The sequence below is a fragment of the Protopterus annectens genome, chromosome 9.part0 (assembly GCF_019279795.1).
Source record: "Protopterus annectens isolate FY-2018-M chromosome 9.part0, PAN1.0, whole genome shotgun sequence".
In the NCBI taxonomy this organism is placed as follows: Eukaryota; Metazoa; Chordata; order Ceratodontiformes; family Protopteridae; genus Protopterus; species Protopterus annectens.
This window is the reverse complement of record NC_056743.1, coordinates 244,347-261,783: the sequence shown is the minus strand read 5'-3', so window position 1 is coordinate 261,783 and position 17,437 is coordinate 244,347. Positions and strand designations below refer to the sequence as shown.

General features: G+C 39.0%; 1 protein-coding gene across 1 annotated transcript in view; it reads left to right on the top strand.

The window, feature by feature from the left end:
- PPFIA1 (PTPRF interacting protein alpha 1) overlaps positions 1 to 17,215 on the top strand; it is a 2,891,353-nt gene extending 2,874,138 nt beyond the window's left edge. The window contains exon 32 of the mRNA XM_044082514.1: positions 15,436 to 17,215. The gene's annotated coding sequence lies outside the window, so the exon portion shown is untranslated. The remainder of the gene's footprint in view (positions 1 to 15,435) is intronic.
- The last annotated feature ends 222 nt before the right edge of the window (positions 17,216 to 17,437 follow it).

Here is a 17,437-nt window from a genome sequence, read left to right as displayed (position 1 = left end):
ACTGGCCTACTAAGAATTGGTCCTTTCCAGACTCGGACAGAGCCCAGAGAGGCAGGAACAGACACCCCAGAGGCAGAGGCCAATCTAGGGGCTCTTACAGAGGCCGCCAGTGGCAGCCTGCCAACCAGAGAGGTAGTGCAACAGCAGCAACAACTACTACACCCGGACAGGCTCAATGACTTTACTCTGATTCCGCCCACCAGGGCTCAACTGGAAGCACCCTTGGGCGGAAAGCTTGCTTTATTCTCGGAAAATTGGCATTATATTACAAGGGACACATGGACACTGCAAATAATAGACAAAGGATACAGGTTCCACTTCCACACTTTGCCAAAAAGAAACGGAATGCCAAACCTACCACCAAATCAGAGGGTAGAGGCTTTCAAGCAGATCAACAACTTGCTTCAAATGAAAGCTATAGAAAAAGTACCACTTTCAGAACAAGGCCAAGGATTTTACTCCAGACTATTCCTTGTACCAAGAAAAGAAAATCAATGGAGGCCTATTCTCGACCGGTCCGCACTGAATACTTACCTCATTGTGCCAAAATTCAAGATGCTGACCCTACAGCAACTTCTTCCCATGTTGGGCAAGGAGTCTTGGCTGGTGACTCTAGATCTCAAGGAGGCATACCTGAATGTCCCTATTCGACCAAACTGCAGAAGACACCTCAGATTTCTTGCAGGATCAGAGCATTATCAATTCTCAGCATTGCCCTTTGGCTTATCTACTGCGCCCAGAGTATTCACGAAATGCCTGGCATCAGTAATTGCACACTGCAGACTTCAGGGGATTCAAATCTACCCTTATCTGGACGACTGCCTTATACAAGCGGACAACAAGGTAAATTTGATAAAAGACTTGGCCTATGCCATCCACCTGCTGCAGGTATTGGGATACACAGTCAACATCCAAAAATCAAGACTGGTTCCATCCCAAAGGATAACCTTTCTGGGTGCGGATCTAGACACAACCACCCAAATGGCCTTTCTCACAGAAGAAAAACAAAAACAACTTCCGGATTACTTCATGAATCTGACAAGCTCAGCTTACTGCAAGGAAAATCCTGCAGGCCCTGGGCTACATGGCATCCTGCATAATTCTGATACCACAGGCCAGGCTGCATATGAGAAAATTACAATGGTACCTAAGGAGTGTATGGTCTCAACACAGTCACAGTTTGGAAACTTTGATACCAATCATTCCTTGCCTTCAAAAGGAATTCCTGTGGTGGGCTCAGGCCTGCCAGTCCAACAGAGGGTTGCCTTTCAACAAACCAAAAACAAAACAAACCATCACCACGGACACTTCAGACCGAGGATGGGGAGCACACATGGAGGGCAACTGTATCCAAGGCTTATGGTCTCAAGGACAGCTATGCATGCACATAAACCAAAAGGAAATGCTGGCAGTGATGCATGCATTCGAGGCTTTCAAACCCTTCCTCCATCAAGGCCACCTGTTAATAAGGACAGACAACACCACGGTCATGTGGTACATAAACAAGCAGGGAGGCACACACTCCTACCCTCTATGCCGGCTGGCTATGAATCTATGGGAGCTATGCCTGAAACTCAATATCCAACTGCAGTCCCAGTTCGTGCCAGGAAAGGAAAATGCACTGGCAGACAGCTTAAGCAGAACTACCATGGATGCACACGATTGGATGCTGCACCCAGACATTTTCCAACTCATAACAAAGGCATGGGGAATGCCGGAAATAGATCTGTTCGCCTCCCCCCTCAACCATCAACTGAGGACATTCTGCTCAAGGACATACCACCCACAAGTATGGAGGGTGGACTCTCTCTCTTTCAGCTGGAAAGCTCTAAAAGTATATGCCTTCCCACCTCTTCCTTTAATGTACAAGGTTCTACTGAAGATCAGGGAGGAACAGCCAAGAGTGATTCTGATAGCTCCAGACTAGCCAAGGCAACACTGGTATCCACTATTGAGGAGCATGTCACAGGCAAAACCATGGCCTCTCCCCCTATGGCCTCTTCTTCTGACGCAGAACAATTTCAAGATCATGCATCCCAATTTGAAAACATTGCAGCTAACTGCCTGGAAAATCCCTTAAATCCAAAACAAAATGTTTTATCACAGAGAGTGAAGGACATTATCATGGAAGCTTCCCATGCCTTCCACAAGGAAGACATACTCAGCTAAATGGAAAAGATTTTTCATTTGGAACACATCAAAAGGCTTAGATGTGACAGTGGCAAGCATGACACATATTCTGGAATACTTAGCAGAACTGTTCCACAATGGCCTTTCCTATTCTTCCATTAAGATTCATGCCTCAGCAATCTCAGCAGAATACAATGTGGATCCACCTATCTTCTCACACCCTCTCCTCAAGCAATTTCTGAGAGGGATCAAAATATCAAACCTCCAAGAAAACCCCCTTTACCTGCTTGGGATCTCAACTTTGTCTTGGAGAAACTAACACTTCCTCCCTTTGAACCAGCAGCAACAGCGGATCTTCAGTTTCTGTCTTGGAAAACTGCATTCCTTCTGGCAATAACTTCAGCAAGAAGAGTATCTGAGTTACAAGCATTAATGGCAGTACAGCCATTTCTTATCTTCCATCAGGACAGAGTTACACTAAGAACTAATCCTACTTTTATGCCAAAGGTGGTATCTAGGGTATCCTTGAACCAAGCTATTCACTTGCCTACGTTCTTCCCAACTCCACAGAATAGAGGGGAAAAACTTCTGCACACCCTGGATATACACAGACAACTACGCTACTACTTGGACAGAACTAAAAGTAGCAGAAAAACTGACCAACTATTTGTAGCACTTGCTGCTGGGGTGCAAGGAAAAGCAATTTCCAAACAGACAATTTCAAAATGGATAGGAAATTGCATTCGATTTTGTTACTCCTTTCATGGAAAGTCAGTTCCTGCAAACATCAGGCCTCATTCCACAAGGGCCACGGCCACCACTACAGCCTTCCTAATGGGGGTGGCTACCAAGGACATTTTAGAAGCTGCTACTTGGAGCTCCGTGCATACATTTACCAAACATTACAATCTACCTTTATACTCCAGATCCAGAGCAGGTTTTGCTACTGCAGTCCTGCAGGGGATCTTAACTACACCATCTTTTTCTTAGTACCTCCTCCCCCAGATTGGCTATGGTATTCTACCCATATGTTATGACTGCAGATGCATCCTTGAAGGACATAGTACAGTTTTGTACCTACCATAAATGTAGATGTCCGATAGGTATGCATCTGCAGTCAGGTTTACCCTCCCTCCTACCCCTCTGTGGTATTCCTAGGGTGTTTACCCCTCTTTTAGCTAGCTGGGGGAATCTATTATGGTGTATTTGTTTGTATATACATGTATATATATATATATATATATATATATAATTTTGCAAATATTTGGAATTCTATTGCATTTATCCAAATTTAGCCTTCCTAGAGGGCACCTGGCATCTGGGGCAAGAAAGACTGAGGAAAATGGCGTCGGCTGATGCTTTTATACACCAGACGCTCTGACGTCGGGGAGGGTGCGACATCAGCCTAGGCCAGACCCAGACTTTGGAATCCGGCCGACCGAAGGGCTGCCTGAGGCAGGACAACCCATATGTTATGACTGCAGATGCATACCTATCGGACATCTACATTTATGGTAGATAAAAAACTGTACTTTCCTCTGGCAAGGTTCTATATGCGTGGTTTCCTGTGGACCTTGGCTGTGCAGTGGTCTATACTTCACCAGTCTCTATCTGTTCCAATCAAGTTGATGAACATTACTTAGTGCCGATTCCCCCACCCAGGGAGTCCCCGAGGGACTCTCCAGTTCATGATCAGCCCTCTGGTCTTCTTTATGCTTTCCCCCCGCCGTTGATCCTAAATTCCTTCAGAAAGCCCAACAGTTGAACAGCACTGTGATCCTCATTGCCCCTTATTGACCTTATCAGATTTGGTTTCCCTTCCTGTGGGCTCATCTGAAGTGTCCTCCCTGGATACTGGAGCCCAGCCAGGGTCTCCTAACTCATCCATCCCTGGGATTCCTTGAAGATCTGCCCACTCTCAATCTAATCACTTGGTTTCTGCAATTCCAGTGATTGTCGGGGAGTCCAGCCTGCCTTCTCCAGTAGAGTATTGCTTTAGCTTCTCAAAAGGCCTCCACCAATAAAGTATGCAAAAGTAAGTGGAACCGGTTTTCTATTTGAGCCACTAAAAAGAACATTGATCCTTATTCAGCTTCTATTCCTACCATCCTCTCCTTTCTTGCTTCCCTGTTCAAAGAGGGATCCAGCTTTTCCACATTCAAGCTTCAGCTGACAGGCATACCCAATTTCCACTCTGGCCTATCTTCAGTATCTGTAGCCTCTTCGAAGTTATGTAGAGCTTTTATGAAAGGAGTTTTCCTTCTCAGACCTCCTGTCAAAGACCCCACTCCCCCTTGGGATCTTCCCCTGATTCTCCAAAGCCTAACTCAGAAATCTTTCGAACCAGCTAGTGATTGTGACATAACATTTTTGTCTTAGAAAACTATTTTTCTAGTTGCTATCACCTCAGCAAGAAGAATTTCTGAATTACAAGCCCAGTCTTCCAAACCTCCTTACATTATTTTCCACAAAGAGTTTCCCTCTGTACTAAATCCGTACTTTACGCTTAAAGTGGATACTGAGTCAAACATCAATCAAACCGTACAGTTGCCAGTTTTCTTTCCCAATTATTCCAATAAAAGGGAGTACATGTTGCATTTACTGGATGTTCATAGACAACTACGTTTCTGTCTTCACAGGACGAAACAGTTCAAGAAATCAGATCAGTTATTTGTGTCCCTTTCAGCTAATCGCCTGGGGCAGGCAGTAACGAAAATAACTCTTGTAAAGTAATTGCATTTCTTTAATGTATGATCAGAACAATTTGAAGCTAACTACTCTCCGTGAAACGCATTCAACTAGATATGTAGCCACATCTTCTGCCTTTTCATCCTGAATTTCAATTGATGAGCTCTGTGCAGCAGCCACTTGGTCTAAACCCCATACATTTGTGACTCATTAAAAATTAGACATTGTCTCCAGAAGCAGAGCTTCTTTTGGCAGGACAGTGCTCCAGCATGTCCTTCCTTGAGACCACCCAAGAGAAAATGTAGCTGGGGACTCTGACTCATATGTGAATCAAAACAAGGACAACATCAGATTAAGTTATGTACTTACCATAACTTGGCATCTGTGTTATCCATTCTCATTCTGATTTACCTTCCCTCCCATCTGTCCCCTACCTAGAACAATTTGTTTTCTAGAGGATCGATGAAGCACTGTTAGGAACCTTTGTTCCTTATTCAGCCTCTGAGTTGTTTCTTCTTGTTTCCTTATGGCTAATGGGCAGCAAACTCCATCTGAGGTTACTGTGCTTAGTACAGAGGATTGTGGGTAGAGGGAGGAGCTCAAGCCTGGAAGCTGAAGTCTGTACAAAGCAGCTGAGTCGAATAAGAGGATTGGATCTGTGACACACATGTGAATCAGAATGAGAATAGACAACACAGATGCCAAGTTATGGTAAGTATATAACTTATATTCATGTTGAAAAGAGTCTTCTCCCTGTTGCAGCCTTTGATTGAACATTGTATGTTTAACAAAATGTAGATTTTCATCCACATAGCTATCAGTCAGACCTACCATTACATTTCATTTCACCCTTTTATATGAATCGTAAAGACAGTCCATCTCACAGACTTTTACAATGGCTGCCAACTGAGAAAAATGTTAACTGGAGCTCTCCTAGCAGGAAAAATGATTATTGTTGAAAAAAAGCAGCCAGCCAAAGAAGTCAAAACCAATTTAAATTCAGTTCCTGGATGAAGATTATTGTGTCTGGATGTCAGCTAACAAGTGTGGGAAAAATAAGGACAACATGAAGGAAAAAGGAAAGGAGATTCCTGTGCTGGACAAGGGCTTTGAAGAAACTCGTTGGGAAGTAAACCAGTGTATGATGCAGAAATAAAAAGACTTAAAAGGCACATGCTCTCTCAGGTCTTTAAATAAGTGGGACATTAGTGGAGGCCATAAAGTCAAATGAGGAGGAATTGAAAAATAGAGGAAGTATTGGATAATAAGAAATCAAATATTAAGAAGAATAATCATCAGATGTATTAGTCAAGCCGCAAAAGTCTGGTATTAAAATTAGGGAGAACATGACAGAAAATGAGACATATCACAAGAAAAGAACTAATTTGGAAGATAAAGTGAGGAAGAAAGTCTGAGGTTTGCAGCCATTCTTAAGTAGCTGGAAGGAACAGATGGCATAAGCTTTATCAAGTCCACTATGAACAATTGGACTGGAATCCTCAAAGGACATAACTGCTAGAGAGGACACATTGTGCCCCAAAAAGTCTTTTAAGAAACCAATAGTTATGAAGATGCAACCATTCCAACAAAAGAAGATATTAGCAAAAATGTAAAAAGGGGAAAACCAGACTATTTATAGAAAATGGCTGTTCAGCTTAGTCTATGAACCTATATAATAAAAATGTATTCCAGTCATAAGGGAGTCTTTGCAAGTTAACAGTAAGTTTTTAACTGCTATGTCTTGAAGCATCCATAGTGTTTTTTTCCTGAAGGTGCAAAGTCATTAATGGAGATTGAGCCTGTGACAGAGTTGAGCAGTATAACCAGCAGCAGCTGAAGGAGCAGAGAGCTGGAGGACTGGCTGCAAAATTTTCTGCAAGCAGTTCTAAACCAAGAGAAGGGATGCCAGTAAATTCTTTCCCTTTGTTTTAAAGGACGCTGGTTGAAAAACAAAGTGCAGAGCAGGGACTGATCAGGAGAACTGTCCGAGAATCGGGATCAATTCAAGTGCTGTGGAGATCAAAGGTGCATTGTCTGAGGGGGAATGTAAATTAAGTGGGAGAACTGCAATGCATCAACTATTTTGTGGACATTTCTAAAAAAAAAATCTTATTTTGAATAGCATTTCACACGTACGTGCAACTTGTTTTGAAAGGAGAGGGATATAACTGTACGTTACTGCTCTGAAAAAGAAGATCGATATGGCAGATGAAAATAGAAGTTTAACATAACCAAAAGTAAGATCATAATGGAATTAGACGTTGACTTTGAATGAGAGCATTAATACTCTGCACTTGGAGTAATTAAAGCAATATTTCTGAGGAGTGGGGTATAGACATATGAGAGAGGTTTCATTTGGGGGTGTTCATGGGTGTTATGTAAGGAGTTGAGCTAAAATACATTCTTTCAACTTAAAAGTTACGAAGTACAACAAATTAGCTGTCTTCATTGTGTAGCTAAGTAATGTTTGTACAAAGTATGCAGTTGCTGGGTGGGAAGATTGTAAAAGGAGTGCTGAAGTGGTATATGATAGAGAGGACAGCAAAAGGCTATATGCAGGGATCCTAGAATGAAGAATAGCTGAGTGAAGAGTTTGCAGCCCAATGCTTAGGAAGATAAAGAACTGCTTTTTTTGAATATAGGGCCTTTTCAAGTTGTTTATACTTTGAACTAAAAGCTGTGGTCTTGAGAGTGCATGTAAGCATATCAGTCTGTTCTTTTGAGTTGCTGGTACTTTCATCTAATAGACAACCAAACTTCAGATGCAGGAAGCAAAGCTGTACATTAACAGCTGCCTAGACATGCCCTATCTCTGACCTTAGTGAACATAACATGGCAAAAGGATTGAGATCAGATGTAAACAGGTAGGAAGACAAATAATGTTAATCACTCAAGTAGCTTGAAAAGCTGTGATGTCTAAAGCAAAACTAAGAACTGAGAGTTGAGTAATATAAAACATAGCGAGGAAAATATGATGTCAATTTTCATTCTTTTTCAATGTATGGATTCAGATCCAGTACTCTGATCTGATTCAGCTGTTGTTCTAGCTCGTGGCCATCAACAAACTCTTGAGCTCCTTCCCTACCCATAATGCACCACCCCTAACATCCCTCAGATCTCGTTTGCCACTTTAGAGTTTAGACGTGGTAGCCTTCAGCTCTGGAGTTTTCTGTGAAAGATAAGTTATTTCTTCTTATTTTTTCTAGCTTTAATGAATTACTATTTTTCAAGTTTAATCTGAAGTAGAGTTTATCGACTTTTCTCCTTTACTTCTAGGAAAAATCTCCTTCCCTTTACCTTTTTTGTCTTTTACCAGACATTTTTCTTAATAAAGATTACTTCTGAAAGCATGCACATTGAAGAACAAGCCTGTATCTTACTGACCTCGACTAAGATGGTTCCCCTTCCTTTGACCTCTTTTTTATTTTTTTTTCCTGTACTCACCTTCGATTTTATATCTGACTACAGAATTTCTGTCTCACCTGACATGCATAATTCATTCATGCATCTCTAGCCTAAAACTGACTAGGTGATTTTTCTCATTATATTGATAGTCGGGCAACTTATGCTTTCTTTTTTGCCTGTCTTTTCCATTCTTTTACCTTCCCATAATAACTCTATATGAGGAATGTTGATAGAAATTTATGGAGAAGATTTTTTTCTTTATTGAGTAGAGCAGTTTCAGGTAGAAACTTTCACAGCTCCAGTACGTTCTGTCCTTGAATTTATGTACAGTTTATTTTAAGAGGGTGCTAGTTATCGAACGTCTGACTTCTACTCACAACCTTTCTATGTAGATTTTTAGAATTCTTCTCTGGCTCCCTCAAACTTTACAAAGCTTTTTTTAATGGTTTTCTTCTACTTGGACCTCCTTACAAAGATCCTGTACTACCATGAGATGTACAGTTGCTACATCGAACTTTGACATGGTCTTCTTTTCAAACTACAGCCAAATGTAATCTAAAATTCTTTACCTGGAACTCTATCCTTTACATCACAAAATGGGCAAGTTGGTCGCAAACTTAAATATAACTGTGTCAAGCAGATGACAGGTTATGTTTTGTTTGTGTCCTCTAAATTAAATTTTCCCCGAAAGAACCAATACAGGCTCTTTCAACTAAACCTATGACCCCTTCCACTATATTCCAATCTAGACTAAGCAGGGAGTCTAGTTATGAGACAACTACTTGGTCAAATCCTAATACTTTTGGCATTCATTACAAACTGGAGCAAGTCGAGAGAAAAAGAAACTTTTGCTTCGGCCATAGTCGGGAATACCCTTCACTAAAATCCCCCCAAGGAATTTCGATAGCTGGGAACTCTGAACCATACACTGAGAAGGAATGAAAATAGCAGAGATGGAACATTATGGTAAGTACATCACGTTTTTGTTTTGTTTTGTACTTTTGTGTGTTTGAAGGGTTGGGAGGAGGTTATCATCACGTTTTTGTTTTGTTTTGTACTTTTTGTGTGTTTGAAGGGTTGGGAGGAGGTTATAATGTTAGGAAAGGTTTTACAATGTGTATGTGTCCAGTAAAAATATAGCATTATTAGTATATGGTGTAGTGAAATGCTGCACCTAAATAATATGGGAATGCAGTTTTGAGGAGGAGGATGCGTTAATAAAGGTCAAACATTGAGAAAATTATAATGGAGTATATGTTGAAATGATTGCATTTTCTGTATTAACCTGGAATGTATGGAAAAAAGCAAAGGTTCATGCATTATTGTTAGAATAATGACTGTGAGGCGTTTTTAAGCCTAGCCATCCTTCCCAAAGACAATAGTTTGTGTGCAGAGGAATAGGGTGGACATAGCTGTGCTGCAGGAGCATACCTGTTAGTACCAGAAATGAATGGAGGGGTCAAAGACCCAAAAATAGTGAGAAATTTTAAATATTGCTCTTATAAACTTGGAACATTGCTAGGATAACAGATTTTGCATTAGTGTGCATTTTCTGAAGGATACGAAGTGTGAAACTCAAATGTCTGTCATTATTTAGTGGCTTCAATGATTTGTGAGAAAAACACAATTTTTTGATGAACAGGACAAAAATATGAGGGGAAAAAGTCTGAACATTCTGCAAAAATCTGGATAGTTCAGAGGTATCTGCAGGAGACCAATTTAGTAAGGGCTCAACTTGTTACTCTGATAACAAAGGAATTCAAGGGGATTACCCAGCTGAATACCACGAGGTAGAGGGAGTGCAATTACTTGGGAGAGAGACCTTTTATAATAGAAGAGGAAAAAATAGATTGACAAGAAGATTGCAGCACTGAGGGTCTTCTGGATTGGAAATAAATTTGCCTTGATGGATTCATAGGTGGTTACTAGGCTTTTGGCCCAAGATTCATTTTAAGCCTAACCAAGATTACCAAAATATTACTAATGTATCAGTACCCCAAGGGATTTTAGTTATGAAATGGACTTGTACACATTCATGAGTGTGTATGCCCCACCAAAGACTTCAGTGTTAGAACTGAGGAGAATGCCAGGGAATTAATATGTTAGCAAGGGATGCTAATTATAGGGGAGATTGGAATGTAGTCTGTAATAATAAAGATGTAGGGAGGACCCAGGAATGACTGTTACTTGAGAGAGTAGATTCTAAAGGAAGTATATAAAAGTGTTCAGGATGGAGAATGTGGTATCCGCTTTGGTATGAGAATTGGGCCGGATTGGGTACCGTAGAGTACAAGGACATGCTCATTTACTGGAGATAATAAAAGCACATCTGATTACTGTAAGTCATCATGCACTATATAAACGTTAGGGTAAGGGGGACTCAAGACAGTGAGAAAAGAGGCATTGGTGCTTCCCGCACTAATTATCGAAAAGGGGTGAGGACAGATATGATTCGAAAACATGGAAATGGGTGAGAAGAGAATACAGGTATTTAGGAAGCAGTGAAATGCTATTTTAGAGCTGTCTGAAATAAAGGAGAGAGAATTATTGGAAAATTCGAACAGAAACTACTGTAAAGGGTAGGCAAGGGATAAAGCACTGCAAAAGAAATTCACAAACTTGACTTGAGGAAGGGGACCGGTTGAGATGTACCATGGAATGTATCAATACTTAGGCAATGTGCATGAGAGTGGAAAAGAGGCACTTGGGCAGTTATTCTGTGGCAATAATCCTAGAGCAGATTTTTCTAGTATAAGTGGAAGCAGAATGTTGAGTAAGTAGTAGTAAAGTGGAGGGGCTCTAACTCCAGGAAAATGATAAAAGACCCTGAAGGAATTGGGGAAATGTTCAGAGAATTTTATGGTAGTCTTTACAAAGCAAGTGAATGTTGTGATCAGGGTAGGATTCTTTCAGAGAATTACATGGTAAACCTGGGCTTGCGAAATGTGGCAGAGTTAGAGATTCAACAGTTAATTGTATGAAGGATGAAGAAATAAAATGGTGATGAGCAGTCATGGTTCATATATCCATAGAAACCTGGAAGATGGAGGAAATGTTAATAAGGATGTGAAAGAAATGATTTAATAGTGCTTTGAAAGGGGATAGCGATCTGCATCCTAGAAAATAATAACGGTAGTTCACCTAAGGAGGAGAGGGATCATGCAAATCCTGCCTAATGTAGCGCAATCTCGACATCAAATTATGATAGCCAAGTATTGATGTCTGTCTTAGCAAGAGCTTTACCAAAACTGATAAAGCTAGATCAATATGGATTTCTGGGGGAGAGGTGAGCATTTTACAACATTAATAAAACGTTGATAATTCAGAAGACTAAACATTACCATGACTACTGGAAAGCCTGGATGCAGAGACAACGTTTGATAGTTGGCGATAAATATATCTGGTAATTGTTCTGTTTACATTCCCTATTTAAATTATTGACTTAATAAGGAAGATCTACATAGGGTGTGAAGTGAAAATTAAAGTTGTGTGGGGTTATCTGATAAAATGAGTTTGTCTAGAGGAGCAATGCAGTGACATTGTGCAACTCCCTTATTTGGGATATAATGTGATATATATAGTGTGTGTTGGTTGACAAAGTTTGATCAGTTAAGCAGATGGTTGACAGGTATGTGACATCACACACTTCTTGCACTTGAGTAATATGCCCTTTCCTCAACATTGTGCGATCTTGGCATTAGTACGTATAATTAGCGGGGGGGATACAGGAGCTTGTTTATTTTTGCTTACTCTGGGGCTGTTGCTTGGCACATACATAATAGCAGGTCACTGTTTGCAGGTCTCATCATTTTCTGGCAAACAACGTGAACTTCACTGTTTGAGTGTTTTGAATAAATTCAGTACACTCGTGTGTGTGTGTGTGTGTGTGTGTGTGTGTGTGTGTATAACTATATATATATATATATATATATATATATATATATATATAGAGAGAGAGAGAGAGAGAGAAACAGAGTGAAAAAGACATTATCACTTAAAATAAGACATGCAGACAGTCAAGGGTACAAGCAGAAGGGGAGATATGAATGAGGAATGTTGTTTGCAGATAACATAGTGATATATCTGACAAACCCGCCAAACAAGATGCCCTATATTGTGGGATATTTTGAGACAGTTCCAGATATTTTCAGGTTGTAAAATAAATGCAGATAAAACAAAAGCCAAATCTGTAAGCTATGTTCAGCTGTGGAACTCACAGTCATAATGGAAGCTTGGATAACAGGTTAGTGCAGCATTTTTTTTATAAATTACTATTTTTTTTAAGAATTTTACTTTTTGTGGTTGGTGACAGTGGGATCATACATGGTTATCATGATTTGCTATAGGTGACTTACATTTTGGAGTCAGTTTTACAGATAATGGCTCTATTCTGCTGTTTAAAACAGCTGTTATGTAGAGTCTGTGGAAGTCATCTGAAGAGGCAGTTAGGTTTGTGGGAGATGGCTGCTCAAAGAATTTATGGGACTTGGGTAGACAGCATGGCTGGATATTACAGGTAAGTGGACATTTTTATGTTTGGGAGATTCTGATTTCAACTCTGATGGACACAGGTAACCTGTAAATGCTTCATCTCCCATACCCTGCTTACACTTATCAAGGGTATCAGAACTTGTCAGAGTTTTGGGATGCATGGCTAGGCTTAAAAGGCCGTTGTGGTCATTAGCCTAGTAAATACCTATGAACCTGTGTACTCACATATGAATTAGTGCAGCAACTCGTATATCTTTGGTGGAAGGAAAAATTGAAAGAGCTAGGAATGTGGCTTAGGAAATGAAAAATTGAAAGAGCTAGGAATGTGACTTAGGAAATGAAAAATTGAAAGAGCTAGGAATGTGGCTTAGGAAATGAAAAATTGAAAGAGCTAGGAATGTGGCTTAGGAAATGAAAAATTGAAAGAGCTAGGAATGTGGCTTAGGAAATGAAAAATTGAAAGAGCTAGGAATGTGGCTTAGGAAATGAAAAATTGAAAGAGCTAGGAATGTGACTTAGGAAATGAAAAATTGAAAGAGCTAGGAATGTGGCTTAGGAAATGAAAAATTGAAAGAGCTAGGAATGTGGCTTAGGAAATGAAAAATTGAAAGAGCTAGGAATGTGACTTAGGAAATGAAAAATTGAAAGAGCTAGGACTGTGGCTTAGGAAATGAAAAATTGAAAGAGCTAGGAATGTGGCTTAGGAAAGACTGCGTAGTAAAGGAGATCCGGAAGGAAAGTCTGCAGAAGATAATTCAAAGTGTAAGCAAGTGAAAGTTCTGGATAGTAAGATACAGACAGTGGGTACGTTTTTGTTCCACTTGATTCTGTATGTTACGGAGGTATAATAATATTAGCCAGATTATAAGTTGTGGCAAGAAGTAAATAAGATGCTGATTTGGGAAAGAAAGAGGTCTACCTTAGTCAAGGGTGCATGGGTTTGCCTGACTTCAAGGTGCACTTTATGGCTATGTAGCTAAGGCTGTTGCATATACTACAAGTAGAGGGATGTAAATCAGTGTGGAAAGATATGATAATGAGGCAGTAAGGGACTACTAGAGAGATTATCTTACTGGAAGCAGGTGTTAGGAAAAAACAAAACTAGTGAGGCACAATGTTATGTATGTAAAAAGCAGATGATATACTGAAAAAAAGCTGTATATGGAACGGAATAAAGAGAGTTTGCAATGAGCGTTCCCAAATAAAGAGATGGACTAGAGAAGAAAATGTGAAAACTAACTGGAGGAAGTTAGCCAAGTAATCAAGGTATTGTGAACAAATTACTCATGAAGGAAACTCAAAGAATGAGAGGAAGCTGAGGAAATGTTTGGCTCCCATTATAGGGTGTGTCTACTATATCAGGAAGTAACAACGCAATTTAGAGACAGGGGAGTGATAGATGAGTGGCTGCCTCTGGTAGAATTCTTAATGGAGCCAAGAATAGACAGGACTAATTATAAAAATCAGTCAGACGAGCTCAGGTAGGATTGGGAGAGAAACATAAGCAGACTTATCACAAAGGATCAGTGGGGGAATGTGCATTCTTCTGCATATGTGACTAAATCAGGACTGTTCAGGATATTTGTATGAAAATGCTTACATACATGTTTTATACCAGAAGCAGATTACAAATAATTTTCCCTTAGGTTCAAAGTAACTGGTGGAGGTGTTTAGGGAGACAGATGGGAATGGTTGCATGTTTATTGGGAATGTGCAGAGCTGACCTAGTAAAAAGATACTTTGTAATCCCTTTGGGTGGATGCTGGATGAATGATCCAAATTTACTGAGGAGGTACTCTTGCTAAGTTGGAATAAGACAGCTAGTCAGAACATGAAGGCTGTGTTAACTTTAATTATGTTATCAGCCAAAAAAACATGATAAGCAGAAAGGGGAACTCATAGGTTGCACTGATCGCAGAAGATATGCCAGGTATTATAAAGGAAGTAAAGCAGTTGGAGGGGCTCTTGTAAAAAAAAGGGGAGGGGAAAATGCATACCCTCATATGGAATGTGTGGAACCATTTCTGTCATAGTGCAGACCACAGTGATGGGGAAGTTGAAAATAGAACAAAAGTCAAGAATACTGAATGTGCATATAGGTTTATTGGGAAAAAGGTAATAGTTTCAAAGGCTAAAAAGGCTTTTTAATTGAAGGTGTAAACTCGCTAACTATGTGATTGTAATATGAGCTCCATAATAATTTAGATATATATTGCTTGATAAATTCTGAATTCAGCAAAGCTATATTTCAAAAAAAGTCCATTTTGCAGTGACTGTCTATAGTGGTGGGTCATAAGTGCATTAAGCCAGTACACAGTTTTCAGTAAAATATTTGAAATGTCCTACTTTTGTTTCTCAAGGGTAAATGCATTCTTCTGGGCCTTGAGACATGCGTTAAATATATTATTACACACCTTTTCCAGTTAGATGTAAAAACTTAAATATGCACATGATGCATTTTGGTTTCATAAAGCAGGTACTGGTAATTTTTTCTAATAGTGACGTTAGTGTTTTCCCAGAACATTTTATAATTTACTTGATGCTTTCTTGTCCAGTGAGCGATATGCAATGTGAATATATCTAGTGGTAGCAGTCACAGAAAATCTGAGCAACTATTAGGAAAAAAATACTTAATGAAAAGACGTTAGCTGCTTGACTATCGTATTATAACATGTTTGCTTTAATATATTCATCTAACTTGTGGTGTTTTTTTTCTCGCAGTTTACCCCCATTATTTCTACAGATGACTATATAGAATCCATCTTCATAGAAAAGAAGATTTCTGAAATCATGGAGTATACAATATGTTAATAATTATGGACACTGTAAAATATTTTATTACAAAGTTTTGTAATTAGCAGTCTCAACATTCATAATCATAGAGAAAATATTTTAGATCTGAATGCCGTTGTATTTATGTAAATGTCTGACACCTCATTTTATGTAAAAACGTCTGCTGATGTAAAGTAGCTTTGTTCAGAACTCTTGTGAATCATTTTCCATACATGCTTTGTAAAAATCCTGCCATTCTAGTTTAAGTATGTCCTGTTACGTGTGCCACAACTTGTCTTTTTGTTTTGACTGTACAGACTGGAGTTATAAATTATAAATATGTCAACTCAGATGCTGTAATTATTTAACTGTGTAAATGTAAACCTGAAGGCAAGCTAATGTCATATTTGCAAAAGCATCTTTATATGTAGGTCCAGTTTTGTCCCTCAGTTACAGGAACTTTTTAAAGCATAGCAGCTGTGTCTGACCTTATGTACAGACTTCGTTTTTATTTGTGAAAAGTTGCACATCTGCAGCTGAGTTGATAAAACAGAAGGAAAAGCAAATCCACTTCTTGTAAGTTATAAGATGTATTTGTGGAATCTGGCATTCTGCAAGAATTCACCATTTTTGTGGAATAACGGGCTATTAAACACGGAGTTCAGCAGACTGCAGAGGAATGAATAGCATTGTAGTGTAAAATGTTCACTATGCACCATTGCAAGTCTGCTGAGGTAAACTGTAGCTGAACAAAGACATGTTAACAATGGGATGTTTGTTGTAAAAACTTTTTCCACAGATGAAAATTAAGAATTTTGTACAGTATTAATTTATATTGTGCATTTTAAAAATCAAGAAATGACTAAATACTTTTTTGTAATATAGAAGGCAAGATTTTTAAAAACTTACCTAGGAAGTTTGAAAAAAAAAACAATGGTAGACATAGCATTAAGTTAATGTCTTTTATACATTTTAACCTCATTTGTAACTTTAGAGCCTTTTTCACTGTGATTATGAAATTCACCAGAAAATGAAGCCATAAATTGAAAAAAAGATGTTTAAAAAAACAAGCAGTAGTCTTTTTCAGCAGTCTGTTTTATATCGATCTGTTCAGGGACTGCTACCTTTGCCCTTTCTTTTTCTTCAGTAACTTTTACAAGAAGTTCATACAGCTGCGTTTAAAGGACCAATTCCAAAGCACTGTGGGACATTATGAAGTGAAAGCCAAGAGGATGGCACAGAAGTGGAGCACCGCAGTACAATTTACAATCAAAGCCTTACTTTTTTTTCTGAACGATTCATCTGAACATTTTTTTGCCTCCTTTTTACCGCAGAAAAGTACACAGAGAGACATTTTGATGGTACAAATGTTTTCTGAACATGGCAAAGTCAGAAGAACTTATAGTTCAGTATTTTTTTATGCAGCCAACTTGAAATGGTCTTGTTGAAATCCTAGTGCATTTATTTATTATATAATAATATCTAAACTGTTTAATGTGCTTGTGCTCTTTGTTTTGTGATTTCTTAGGGTTCTGTTTCAAAACTTACCCTTTACTGTTCTTTGTTGATTCTGATTTGTCAGTTGTTTTCTTAATTTTATTGTAACAAATTTATGTACAGCTCATAATAATTTTGAACTGTTTTATCACAGTATTATTTATTGCATTCTCTCAATAAAGTACTGAAAACTTTTATTTTCCACTGCCAATAAAGGAAACATTTGAAAACATCTCTGTGTTTAATTTCTGTAAGTCTTTCGAGTTTGTAATACCATAACATGAATAGACCCTATTACTAAATCAAAGTATAATTAAAATTCATGAAATTAGTATTGTTTTAGCCTTTGATGTTAGCCAAAAGTGCTATTTGCAGTACCACAATGTGCCCCAAAATTACTCCTCCTGCAGTGGATATGGAGTTTCATGTATCGGTAACATATCTAAATACAACT